This window comes from Ambystoma mexicanum, chromosome 4q, assembly GCF_040938575.1.
Source record: "Ambystoma mexicanum isolate Mex_15411 chromosome 4q, UKY_AmexF1_1, whole genome shotgun sequence".
NCBI lineage: Eukaryota > Metazoa > Chordata > Amphibia > Caudata > Ambystomatidae > Ambystoma > Ambystoma mexicanum.
This window is the reverse complement of record NC_090928.1, coordinates 433,732,907-433,747,665: the sequence shown is the minus strand read 5'-3', so window position 1 is coordinate 433,747,665 and position 14,759 is coordinate 433,732,907. Positions and strand designations below refer to the sequence as shown.

The 14,759-nt window shown below is 37.0% G+C and overlaps 1 non-coding gene across 1 annotated transcript; it reads right to left on the bottom strand.

Moving 5' to 3' along the window:
• Window positions 1-761: 761 nt before the first annotated feature.
• Window positions 762-833, bottom strand: TRNAC-GCA (transfer RNA cysteine (anticodon GCA)). Its single transcript has one exon. It is a non-coding gene; the product is annotated as a tRNA-Cys (tRNA).
• Between the last annotated feature and the right edge of the window lie 13,926 nt (window positions 834-14,759).

Sequence of the window (14,759 nt, the reverse complement as noted above, 5' to 3'; positions counted from 1 at the left end):
TAACTATATGGGGTACACAAGATGTCCTTTATCTGCCTTGGTAAAATCCAGTGAAGTTTCCATTGCAAGAATTCATACATTTCATATCACATGTAGATCTTGGAACATGGAAAAAAATCTTTTCTCAAATGCACAAATTCTGCAAAATGTAACTGCTTCTCTACTGCAGTTTGTTGATTCTGTGCTAAGAGCATAGTTAAACCCAATTGTTCATTGTTTTGTATATGAAATGATGATATATCCTATTGTTTCTTACAGTGCATTGGGTTGAAAAACATTAGAACATGATCTATTGAAGAGGGTATATGGGTATGAAACAGGGACTTCTTGAACTACACTCCTACGCTCTACCACTGACATAAACCCTTGAATGTTGAAAACTGCCCTTTTTTAAAAAGGTGATAGAGTGGGTGACTGCATGGAACTTGTAGAACTAATGACATCAGTGCACTTCTGGTCAGCTGTACAAATTAATACATTTCATTAAGGGCATATTATTGGTTTCCACCACAGTTTTATAACATTCATATGAGCTTCCAATGGATTATTTCAAACTGATAATATGACCAGTAGAACTTGGGTGAATGTAAAACACAGCTTGTATCATATGAAGAAATCCTAAACAGCTTAATGGTGTTTACCCTATGTTTCAGGAGATGATCAGGAGTATTTCAAATGTAGAAATGTGTTGCTCATTACATAAAATGCTAAGATTGTAAATGTTTTCTTCAATTTATTTCTACAGGTAAAACAGTTAGACAAGGGGGCACCCAGATTTGAACTAGGAACCTCTTGATCTGCAGTCAAATGCTCTACCACTGAGCTATATCCCCCTTTCTGAAATGTTCACCTTTATTTATTCAGTAATATGTACAAAGTGGAAGCAACATGCAATCACCATCAAATCAATGCAATTTCAGCCACCAAACCCTCCTTATAAGAATAAGTGGTAGAAAAGATGTCCTTTATCTGCCTTGGTAAAATACAGTGAGGTTTCCATTGCAAGAATTCATACATTTTGTATCACATGTAGATCTTGGAACATGGAAAAAAAACCTTTGTCAAATGCACAAATTCTGCAAAACGTAACTGCTTCTCTACTGCAGTTTGTTGATTTTGTGCTAAGAGCATAGTTAAACCCAATTGTTCATTGTTTTGTATATGAAATGATGATATATCTTATTGTTTCTTACAGTGCATTGGGTTGAAAAACATTTTAACAGGATCTATTGAAGAGGGTATATGGTTATGAAACAGGGACTTCTTGAACTGCACTCCTACCCTCTACCACTTACATAAACCCTTGAATGCTGAAAACTGCCCTTTTTTAAAAAAGTGATAGAGTTGGTGACTGTATGGAACTTGTCGAACTAATGACATCAGTGAACTTCTGCTCAGCTGTACAAATTAAAACATTTCATTAAGGGCATATTATTGGTTTCCACCACAGTTTTATAACATTCATATGAGCTTCCAATGGACTATTTCAAACTGATAATATCACCAGTAGAACTTGGGTGAATGTAATACACAACTTGTATCATACAAAGAAATCTGAAACAGCTTAATGGTGTTTACCCTATGCTTCAGGAGTATTTCAAATGTAGAAATGTGTTGCTCATTACGTAAAATGCTAAGATTGTAAATGTTTTCTTCAATCGATTTAATTAAAAAAATATTTCTACAGGTAAAAGAGCTGGACAAGGGGGCACCCAGATTTGAGCTAGAGACCTTTTGATCTGCAGTCAAATGCTCTACCACTGAGCTATACCCCAGTTCTAAAACATTTACCTTTATTTATTCAGTAATATGTACAAAGTGGAAGCAACATGCAATCACCATCAAAGCAATGCATTTTCAGACGCCACCAAACCCTTCTTATAAGTATAAAGGGTACGAAAGATGTCCTTTATCTGCCTTGGTAAAATACAGTGAGGTTTCCATTGCAAGAATTCATAGATTTCGTATCACATGTAGATCTTGGAACATGGAACAAAAACTTTTGTCAAATGCACAAATTCTGCAAAACGTAACTGCTTCTCTACTGCAGTTTTTTGATTTTGTGCTAAGAGCATAGTTAAACCCAATTGTTCATTGTTTTGTATATGAAATGATGATATATCTTATTGTTTCTTACAGTGCATTGGGTTGAAAAACATTTTAACATGATCTATTGAAGAGGGTATATGGTTATGAAACAGGGACTTCTTGAACTGCACTCCTACGCTCTAACACTGAGTTAAACCCTTGAATGCTGAAAACTGCCCTTTTTAAAAAAGGTGATAGAGTGGGTGACTGTATGGAACTTGTAGAACTAATGACATCAGTGCACTTCTGGTCAGCTCTACAAATTAATACATTTCATTAAGGGCATATTATTGGTTTCCACCACAGTTTTATAACATTCATATGAGCTTCCAATGGACTATTTCAAACTGATAATATCACCAGTAGAACTTGAGTGAATGTAATACACAGCTTGTATCATACGAACAAATCCGAAACAGCTTAATGGTGTTTACACTATGTTTCAGGAGATGATCAGGAGTTTTTCAAATGTAGAAATGTGTTGCTCATTACATAAAATGCTAAGATTGTAAATGTTTTCTTCAATTTATCTCTACAGGTAAAACAGTTGGACAAGGGGGCACCCAGATTTGAACTAACGACCTCTTGATCTGCAGTCAAACGCACTACCACTGAGCTATACCCACAGTTCTGAAATGTTCACCTTTATTTATTCAGTAATATGTACAAAGTGGAACAACATGCAATCACCATCAAAGCAATGTTTTTTCAGCCACCAAAACCTCCTTATAAGTATAAGGGGTACAAAATATGTCCTTTATCTGCCTTGGTAAAATACAGTGAGGTTTCCATTGCAAGAATTCATACATTTCGTATCACATGAAGATCTTGGAACATGGAAAAAAACGTTTGTCAAATGCACAAATTCTGCAAAACGTCACTGCTTCTCTACTGCATTTTGTTGATTTTGTGCTAAGAGCATAGTTAAACCCAATTGTTCATTGTTTTGTATATGAACTGATGATATATCCTATTGTTTCTTACAGTGCATTGGGTTGAAAAACATTAGAACATGATCTATTGAAGAGTCTATATGGTTATGAAACAGGGACTTCTTGAACTGCTTCCTACCCTCCACCACTGACATAAACCCTTGAATGCTGAAAACTGCCCTTTTTTAAAAAAGGGATAGAGTGGGTGACTGGATGGAACTTGCAGAACTAATGACATCAGTGCACTTCTGGTCAGCTGTAAAAATTAATACATTTCATTAAGGGCATATTATTGGTTTCCACCACAGTTTTATAACATTCATATGAGCTTCCAATGGACTATTTCAAACTGATCATATCACCAGTAGAACTTGGGTGAATGTAAAACACAGCTTGTATCATATGAAGAAATCCTAAACAGCTTAATGGTGTTTACCCTATGTTTCAGGTGATGATCAGGAGTATTTGAAATGTAGAAATGTGTTGCTCATTACATAAAATGCTAAGATTGTGAATGTTTACTTCAATTTATTTAATTAACAAATATTTCTACATGTAAAACAGTTGGGCAAAGAGGCACCCAGATTTGAACTAGGGACCTCTTGATCTGCAGTGAAATGCTCTACCCCTGAGCTATAGCCCCATTTCTGAAATGTTGATCTTTATTTATTCAGTAATATGTACAAAGTGGAAGCAACATGCAATCACCATCAAAGCAATGCATTTTCAGCCACCAAACCCTCCTTATAAGTATAAGGGGTACAAATGATGACCTTTATCTGCCTTGGTAAAATACAGTGAGGTTTCCATTGCAAGAATTCATACATTTAGTATCACATGTAGATCTTGGAACATGGAAAAAAAACTTTTGTCAAATGCACAAATTCTGCAAAACGTAACTGCTTCTCTACAGCAGTTTGTTGATTTTGTGCTACGAGCATAGTTAAACCCAATTGTTCATTGTTTTGTATATGAAATGATGATATATCTTATAGTTTCTTACAGTGCATTGGGTTAAAAAACATTTTAACAGGATCTATTGAAGAGGGTATATGGTTATGAAACAGGGACTTCTTGAACTGCACTCCTACGCTCTACCACTGACATAAACCCTTGAATGCTGAAAACTGCCCTTTTTTAAAAAGGTGATAGAGTGGGTGACTCTATGGAACTTGTAGAACTAATGACATCAGTGCACTTCTGGGCAGCTGTACAAATTACTACATTTCATTAAGGGCATATTATTGGTTTCCACCACAGTTTTATAACATTCATATGAGCTTCCAATGAACTATTTCAAACTGATAATATCACCAGTAGAACTTGGGTGAATGTAAAACACAGCTTGTATCATACAAAGAAATCCTAAACAGTTTCATGGTGTTTACCCTTTGTTTCAGGAGATGACCAGGAGTATTTCAAATGTAGAAATGTGTTGCTCATTACATAATATGCTAAGATTGTAAATGTTTTCTTCAATTTACAGTTGGACAAGGGGGCACCCAGATTTGAACGAGGGACCTCTTGATTTACAGTCAAATGCTCTACCACGGAACTAAACCCCCAATTCTGAAATGTTCACGTATTTTAATTCAGTAATATGTACAAAGTGGAAGCAACATGCAATCACCATCAAAGCAATGCATTTTCAGCCACCAAACCCTCCTTATAGCTGTAAGGGGTACACAAGATGTCCTTTATCTGCCTTGGTAAAATACAGTGAGGTTTCCATTGCAAGAATTCATACATTTCTTATCACATGTAGATCTTGGAACATGGAAAAACAACTTTTGTCAAATGCACAAATTCTGCAAAACCTAACTGCTTCTCTACTGCAGTTTGTTGATTTTGTGCTACGAGCATTGTTAAACCCAATTGTTCATTGTTTTGTATATGAAATGATGATATATCTTATAGTTTCTTACAGTGCATTGGGTTAAAAAACATTTTAACAGGATCTATTGAAGAGGGTATATGGTTATGAAACAGGGACTTCTTGAACTGCACTCCTACGCTCTACCACTGACATAAACCCTTGAATGCTGAAAACTGCCCTTTTTTAAAAAGGTGATAGAGTGGGTGACTCTATGGAACTTGTAGAACTAATGACATCAGTGCACTTCTGGGCAGCTGTACAAATTAATACATTTCATTAAGGGCATATTATTGGTTTCCACCACAGTTTTATAACATTCATATGAGCTTCCAATGAACTATTTCAAACTGATAATATCACCAGTAGAACTTGGGTGAATGTAAAACACAGCTTGTATCATACAAAGCAATCCTAAACAGTTTCATGGTGTTTACCCTTTGTTTCAGGAGATGACCAGGAGTATTTCAAATGTAGAAATGTGTTGCTCATTACATAATATGCTAAGATTGTAAATGTTTTCTTCAATTTACAGTTGGACAAGGGGGCACCCAGATTTGAACGAGGGACCTCTTGATTTACAGTCAAATGCTCTACCACGGAACTAAACCCCCAATTCTGAAATGTTCACGTATTTTAATTCAGTAATATGTACAAAGTGGAAGCAACATGCAATCACCATCAAAGCAATGCATTTTCAGCCACCAAACCCTCCTTATAGCTGTAAGGGGTACACAAGATGTCCTTTATCTGCCTTGGTAAAATACAGTGAGGTTTCCATTGCAAGAATTCATACATTTCGTATCACATGTAGATCTTGGAACATGGAAAAAAATATTTTGTCAAATGCACAAATTTTGCAAAATGTAACTGCTTCTCTACTGCAGTTTGTTGATTTTGTGCTAAGAGCATAGTTAAACCCAATTGTTCATTGTTTTGTATATGAAATGATGATATATCGTATTGTTTCTTACAGTGCATTGGGTTGAAAAACATTTTAACAGGATCTATTGACGAGGGTATATGGTTATGAAACAGGGACTTCTTGAACTGCACTCCTACGCTCTACCACTGAGTTAAACCCTTGAATGCTGAAAACTGCCCTTTTTTAAAAAGGTGATAGAGTGGGTGACTGTATGGAACTTGTAGAACTAATGACATCAATGCACTTCTGGTCAGCTGTACAAATTAATACATTTCATTAAGGGCATATTATTGGTTTCCACCACAGATTTATAACATTCATATGAGCTTCCAATGGACTATTTCAAACTGATAATATCACCAGTAGAACTTGGGTGAATGTGAAACACAGCTTGTATGATATGAAAAAATCCTAAACAGTTTCATGGTGTTTACCCTATGTTTCAGGAGATGATCAGGAGTATTTCAAATGTAGAAATGTGTTGCTCATTACATAAGATGCTAAGATTGCAAATGTTTTCTTCAATTTATTTAATTAAAAAAATATTTCTACAGGTAAACCAGTTGAAAAAGGGGGCACCCAGATTTGAACTAGGTGACCTCTTGATCTGCAGTCAAATGCTCTACCACTGGGCTATACCCCCAGTTCTGACAAGATCACCTTTATTAATTCAGTAATATGTACAAAGTGGAAGCAACATGCAATCACCATCAAAGCAATGCATTTTCAGCCACCAAACCCTCCTTATAAGTATATGGGGTGCGAAGGATGTCCTTTATCTGCCTTGGTAAAATACAGTGAGGTTTCCATTGCAAGAATTCATACATTTCGTATCACATGTAGATCTTGGAACATGGGAAAAAAACGTTTGTCAAATGCACAAATTCTGCAAAACATAATTGCTTCTCTACTGCAGTTTGTTGATTTTGTGCTTAGAGCATAGTTAAACTCAATTGTTCATTGTTTTGTATATGAAATGATGATATATCCTATTGTTTCTTACAGTGCATTGGGTTGAAAAACATTTTAACAGGATCTATTGAAGAGGGTATATGGTTGTGAAACAGGGACTTCTTGAAAAGCACTCCTACGCTCTACCACTGACATAAACCCTTGAATGCTGAAAACTGCCCTTTTTTTATAAAGGTGATAGAGTGGGTGACTGTATGGAACTTGTAGAACTAATGACATCAGTGCAATTCTGGTCAGCTGTACAAAATAATACATTTCATTAAGGGCATATTATTGGTTTCCACCACAGTTTTATAACATTCATATGAGCTTCCAATGGACTATTTCAAACTAATCATATCACCAGTAGAACTTGGGTGAATGTAAAACACAGCTTGTATCGTATGAAGAAATCCTAAACAGCTTAATGGTGTTTACCCTATGTTTCAGATGATGATCAGGAGTATTTCAAATGTAGAAATGTGTGGCTCATTACATAAAATGCTAAGATTGTAAATGTTTACTTCCATTTATTTAATTAAAAAAATATTTCTACAGGTAAAACAGTTGGACAAGGCAGCACCCAGATTTGAACTAGGGATCTCTTGATCTGCAGTCAAATGCTCTACCACTGAGCTATACCCCCAGGTCTACAAAGTTCGCCTTTATTAATTCAGTAATATGCACAAAGTGCAAGCAACATGCAATCACCATCAAAGCAATGCATTTCAGCCACCAAACCCTCCTTATAAGTATAAGGGGTACAAAAGATGTCCTTTATCTGCCTGGGTAAAATACAGTGATGTTTCCGCAAGAATTCATACATTTCGTATCACATGTAGATCTTGGAACATGGAAAAAAACTTTTGTCAAATGCACAAATTCTGCAAAACGTAACTGCTTCTCTACTGCATTTTGTTGATTTGTGCTAAGAGCATAGTTAAACCCAATTGTTCATTGTTTTTTATATGAAATGATGATATATCCTATTGTTTCCTACAGTGCATTGGGTTGAAAAACATTTTAACAGGATCTATTGAAGAGGGTATATGGTTATGAAACAGGGACTTCTTGAAAAGCACTCCTACGCTCAACCACTGACATAAACCCTTCAATGTTGAAAACTGCCCTTTTTTAAAAAGGTGATAGAGTGGGTGACTCTATGGAACTTGTAGAACTAATGACATCAGTGCACTTCTGGTCAGCTGTACAAATTAATACATTTCATTAAGGGCATATTATTAGTTTCCACCACAGTTTTATAACATTCATATGAGCTTCCAATGGACTATTTCAAACTGATCATATCACCAGTAGAACTTGGGTGAATGTAAAACACAGCTTGTATCATATGAAGAAATCCTAAACAGCTTAATAGTGTTTACCCTATGTTTCAGGTGATGATCAGGAGTATTTCAAATGTAGAAATGTGTTGCTCATTACATAAAATGCTAAGATTGTAAATGTTTACTTCAATTTATTTAATTAAAAAAATATTTCTACAGGTAAAAGAGTTGGACAAGGGGGTACCCAGATTTGAACTAGGGACCTCTTGATGTGCAGTGAAATGCTCTACCCCTGAGTTATAACCCAATTTCTGAAATGTTCACCTTTATTTCTTCAGTAATATGTACAAAGTGGAAGCAACATGCAATCACCATCAAAGCAATGCATTTTCAGCCACCAAACCCTCCTTATAAGTATAAAGGGTACAAAAGATGTCATTTATCTGCCTTGGTAAAATACAGTGAGGTTTCCATTGCAAGAATTCATACATTTCGTATCACATGTAGATCTTGGAACCTGGAAAAAACCTTTTGTCAATGCACAAATTCTGCAAAACGTAACTGTTTCTCTACTGCATTTTGTTGATTTTGTGCTAAGAGCATAGTTAAACCCAATTGTTCATTGTTTTGTATATGAAATTATGATATATCTTATTGTTTCTTACAGTGCATTGGGTTAAAAAAATAAATTTTAACAGGATCTATTGAAGAGGGTATATGGTCATGAAACAGGAACTTCTTGAAAAGCACTCGTACGCTCTACCACTGACATAAACCCTTGAATGTTGAAAACTGCCCCTTTTTAAAAAGTTGATAGAGTGGGTGACTGTATGGAACTTGTAGAACTAATGACATCAGTGCACTTCTGGTCAGCTGTACAAATTAATACATTTCATTAAGGGCATATTATTGGTTTCCACCACAGTTTTATAACATTCATATGAGCTTCCAATGGACTATTTCAAACTGATAATATCACCAGTATAACTTGGGTGAATGTAAAACACAGCTTGTATCATATGAAGAAATCCTAGACAGTTTCATGGTGTTTACCCTATGTTTCAGGAGATGATCAGGAGTCTTTCAAATGTAGAAATGTGTTGCTCATTACATAAAATGCTAAGATTGTAAATGTTTTCTTCAATTTATTTCTACAGGCAAAACAGTTGGAGAAGAGGGCACCGAGATTTAAACTAGGGACCTCTTGATCTGCAGTCAAATGCTCTACAACTGAGCTATACCCCCTCTCTAAAATGTTCGCATTTATTTATTCAGTAATATGTACAAAGTGGAAGCAACATGCAATCACCATCAAAGCAATGCAAATTCAGCCACTAAACCCTCCTTATAAGTATAAGGGTTGCGAAGGATGTCCTTTATCTGCCTTGGTAAAATACAGTGAGGTTTCCATTGCAATAATTCATACATTTCGTATCACATGTAGATCTTGGAACATGGAAAAAAAATCTTTTGTCAAATGCACACATTCTGCAAAACGTAACTGCTTCTCTACTGCAGTTTGTTGATTTTGTGCTAAGAGCATAGTTAAACCTAATTGTTCATTGTTTTGTACATGAAATGATGATATATCTTATTGTTTCTTACAGTACATTGGGTTAAAAAACATTTTAACAGGATCTATTGAAGAGGGTATATGATTATGAAACAGGGTCTTCTTGAACTGCACTCCTACACTCTACCACGGAGTTAAACCCTTGAATGCTCAAAACTGCCCTTTTTTAAAAAGGTGATAGATTGGGTGACTGTATGGAACTTGTAGAACTAATGACATCAGTGCACTTCTGGTCAGCTGTACAAATTAATACATTTCATTAAGGGCATATTATTGGTTTCCACCACAGTTTATAACATTCATATGAGCTTTCAATGGACTATTTCAAACTGATCATATCACCAGTAGAACTTGGGTGAATGTAAAAAACAGCTTGTATCATATGAAGAAATCCTAAACAGCTTAATGGTGTTTACCCTATGTTTCAGGAGATGATCAGGAGTCTTTCACATGCAGAAATGTGTTGCTCATTACATAAAATGCTAAGATTGTAAATGTTTTCTTCAATTTATTTCTACAGGTAAAACAGTTGGAGAAGGGGGCATCCAGGTTTGAACTAGGGACCTCCTGATCTGCAGTCAAATGCTCTACCACTGAGCTATACCCCCAATTCTGAAATATTCCGCTATATTAATTCAGTAATATGTACAAAGTGGAAGCAACATGCAATCACCATCAAAGCAATGCAATTTCAGCCACCAAACCCTCCTTATAAGTATAAGGGGTACAAAAGATTTCCTTTATCTGCCTTGGTAAAATACAGTGAGGTTTCCATTGCAAGAATTCATACATGTTGTATCACATGTAGATCTTGGAACATGGAAAAAAAACTTTTGTCAAATGCACAAATTCTGCAAAACGTAACTGCTTCTCTACTGCAGTTTGTTGATTTTGTGCTAAGAGCATAGTTAAACCCAATTGTTCATTGTTTTGTATATGAAATGATGATATATCTTATTGTTTCTTACAGTGCATTGGGTTCAAAAACATTTTAACAGGATCTATTGAAGAAGGTATATGGTTATGAAACAGGGACTTCTTGAACTGCACTCCTACCCTCTACCACTGACATAAACCCTTGAATGCTGAAAACTGCCCTTTTTTAAAAAAGTGATAGAGTGGATGACTGTATGGAACTTGTCAAACTAATGACATCAGTGAACTTCTGGTCAGCTGTACAAATTAATACATTTCATTAAGGGCATATTATTGGTTTCCACCACAGTTTTATAACATTCATATGAGCTTCCAATGGACTATTTCAAACTGATAATATCACCAGTAGAAGTTGGGTGAATGTAATACACAACTTGTATCATACAAAGAAATCCTAAACAGCTTAATGGTGTTTACCCTATGTTTCAGGAGATGATCAGGAGTATTTCAAGTGTAGAAATGTGTTGCTCATTACATAAAATGCTAAGATTGTAAATGTTTTCTTCAATTTATTTAAAAAAATATTTCTACAGGTAAAAGAGCTGGACAAGGGGGCACCCAGATTTGAGCTAGGGACCTCTTGATCTGCAGTCAAATGCACTACCAATGAGCTATACCCCCAGTTCTGAAATATTCACCTTTATGTATTCAGTAATATGTACAAAGTGGAAGCAACATGCAATCACCATCAAAGCAATGCATTTTCAGCCGCCACCAAACCCTCCTTATAAGTATAAGGGGTACAAAAGATGTCCTTTATCTGCCTTGGTAAAATACAGTGAGGTTTCCATTGCAGGAATTCATAGATTTCGTATCACATGTAGATCTTGGAACATGGAAAAAAACGTTTGTCAAATGCACAAATTCTGCAAAATGTAACTGCTTCTCTACTGCAGTTTTTTGATTTTGTGCTAAGAGCAAAGTTAAACCCAATTGTTCATTGTTTTGTATATGAAATGATGATGTATCTTATTGTTTCTTACAGTGCATTGGGTTGAAAAACATTTTATCAGGATCTATTGAAGAGATTATATGGTTATGAAACAGGAACTTCTTGAACTGCATGCCTTCCCTCTACCACTGACATAAACCCTTGAATGCTGAAAACTGCTCAAATTAATACATTTCATTAAGGGCATATTATTGGTTTCCACCACAGTTTTATAACATTCATATGAGCTTCCAATGGACTATTTCAAACTGATAATATCACCAGTAGAACTTGGGTGAATGTAATTGTCGGGGGGTTTCTCCTGGGGTCGGCTGTGCCTTCCGCGGACCTCCGGGCTGGGAGGCCCCAACTCCTCCCGCGTATCCCAAAAATGAGTATGAGACACACACAAGAAGCAAGGTGTTACTGCTGTTTATTGAATAACGGCAGGGATGGGTCTAGGATCGTACGCGTCCGTCCAGACTCTCGAAATTCGTAGGGCTCGCAGGCCCCTTTTTGCCTCAGTATGACGCGCTACTTGCGTCACCTGGGAAAGTTAGCAAAAAACCTATTGCCACTCTGGATTGGTCGCTAGAGTGGTAGGGTTAGTATAGCATACGTATAGAGAACGCTGTTAGTGGTTAAGGGTCAGTCAGATGGTATACTTAGGTTGTCCCTTCTATTAGATACTTGAAAATTGTTACACAAAGACCCCTAATGATTGGCTAATGTTAGTGGCTTCAGTGATGAGTGCCCCATGTTCTGATTGGTCGACTCGCGAGCCCCCCAGCCTGGGACCATCGTTGTTCCCTGCTCGCGGTGTACCTGTCATTTGCAACAATATGTAACTATGTGTTTGTGCAGACAATGCGTGAATTTGCTCATATGCCTGAGAGCAGACCATTCCCATCGCTGTAGGTGTCCATTAGGTCATTTCATTGTTGCAGCCTGTGTCTCAAACGTGGGATCCAGGCAAATTCTTCCTCCTGGGTCTGGCACCCTGTCAGGTTTGCCTTGGTCACGTGAGGAGAGACCGTGGTTGAGGCAGAATTTTGCACATTTAAGTTGTACTTTCCACTGTGTGTCTGGCTTAGCTTGCAGGTGCGACCTTGGCGTTGGCTGGTGGCATGCGAGTTGCAACATCGCTCCCTTGGCTGTCAGTTCTCGCTGGGCACGTTCTGCAGGGTCAGCAATTGTACTCTTGCTCGTTCAATGTTCATGGAGGCTCTTGCTTGCGGCCTACTTGGGCCTGGTGCATAGGTGGGGATGTTTAATGCACGGCACTTTAAGTTGCAGTATCACATTGCTTCATAGCCGGGACCATGTCTACGTTGTATTTTCATCACAATGCAAGGGTTAGGAGAAGCGCCTGCAAGCATTTAGATGAGTGCTTTGTGCGTCTTGCGTTTCTGCATTTCGAAAAACCTATGTGAAAAATAATAAAGATGCGCGTCAGTGGGTGAGTCTGTCATCTACGTCATAGCACTGAGTATGTTCTTCATGTAGATTGGTGTGGGGGTGTCCAGTGTGCATGGTTGCACGAGTGTTCTGACAGTTGGCTAGGTCGTCATGGCATCTCTAACGATGTGTTTATTTACTGTTGAAGGGTTTAGTCGAGTTCATCCATGCCGCAGGTGTCGGCTTGAGCAGGGCAGGCTGGTGGGCAGGCTGATGGGCACATCCGTATGTTCCTGTACCAGGGTATTTGGTCGTCTGGTAGATATGCAAATTCATCTTGTGGCGGGTGTCTGGGTCGCGATCCTCTAGGTCAGGGGCGCGAGGAGATTGGGGGGAGTCTTTTCTCCCATTCTCCCACTTCATAATACACAGCTTGTATCATACGAAGAAATCCGAAACAGCTTAATGGTGTTTACCCTATGTTTCAGGTGACGATCAGGAGTATTTCAAATGTAGAAATGTGTTGCTCATTACATAAAATGCTAAAATTGTAAATGTTTTCTTCAATTTATTTAATTAAAAAAATATTTCTACAGGTTAAACAAGTGGGCACCCAGATATGAACTAGGTACCTCTTGATCTGCAGCCAAACACTCTACCACGGAGCTATACCCCCAATTCTGAAACATTCAGCTATTTTAATTCAGTAATATGTACAAAGTGGAAGCAACATGCAATCACCATCAAAGCAATGCATTTTCAGCCACCAAACCCTCCTTATAACTATAAGGGGTACACAAGATGTCCTTTATCTGCCTTGGTAAAATACAGTGAGGTTTCCATTGCAAGAATTAATACATTTCGTATCACATGTAGATCTTGGAACATGGAAAAAAAACTTTTGTCAAATGCACAAATTCTGCAAAACGTAACTGCTTCTCTACTGCAGTTTGTTGATTTTGTGCTAAGAGCATAGTTAAACCCAATTGTTCATTGTTTTGTATATGAAATGATGATATATCTCATTGTTTCTTACAGTGCATTGGGTTGAAAAACATTTTAACAGGATCTATTGAAGACGGTATATGGTTATGAAACAGGGAGTTCTTGAACTGCACTCCTACGCTCTACCATTGAGTTAAACCCTTGAATGCTGAAAACTGCCCTTTTTTAAAAAGGTGATAGAGTGGGTGACTGTATGGAACTTGTAGAACTAATGACATCAGTGCACTTCTGGTCAGCTGTACAAATTAATACATTTCATTAAGGGCATATTATTGGTTTCCACCACAGTTTTATAACATTCATATGAGCTTCCAATGGACTATTTCAAACTGATAATATCACCAGTAGAACTTGGGTGAATGTAAAACACAGTTTGTATCATATGAAGAAATCCTAAACAGCTTAATAGTGTTTACCCTATGTTTCAGGTGATGATCAGGAGTATTTCAAATGTAGAAATGTGTTGCTCATTACATAAAATGCTAAGATTGTAAATGTTACTTCAATTTATTTAATTAAAACAATATTTCTCCAGGTAAAACAGTTGGACAAGGGGGCACCCACATTTGAACTAGGGACACCTTGATCTGCAGTGACATGCTCTACCCCTGAGCACTAACCCAATTTCTGAAATGTTCACCTTTATTTATTCAGTAATATGTACAAAGTGGAAGCAACATGCAATCACCATCAAAGCAATGCATTTTCAGCCACCAAACCCTCCTTATAAGTATAAGGGGTACAAAAGATGTCCTTTATCTGACTTGGTAAAATACAGTGAGGTTTCCATTGCAAGAATTCATACATTTCGTATCACATGTAGATCTTGGAACATGGAAAAAAACTTTTGTCAAATGCACA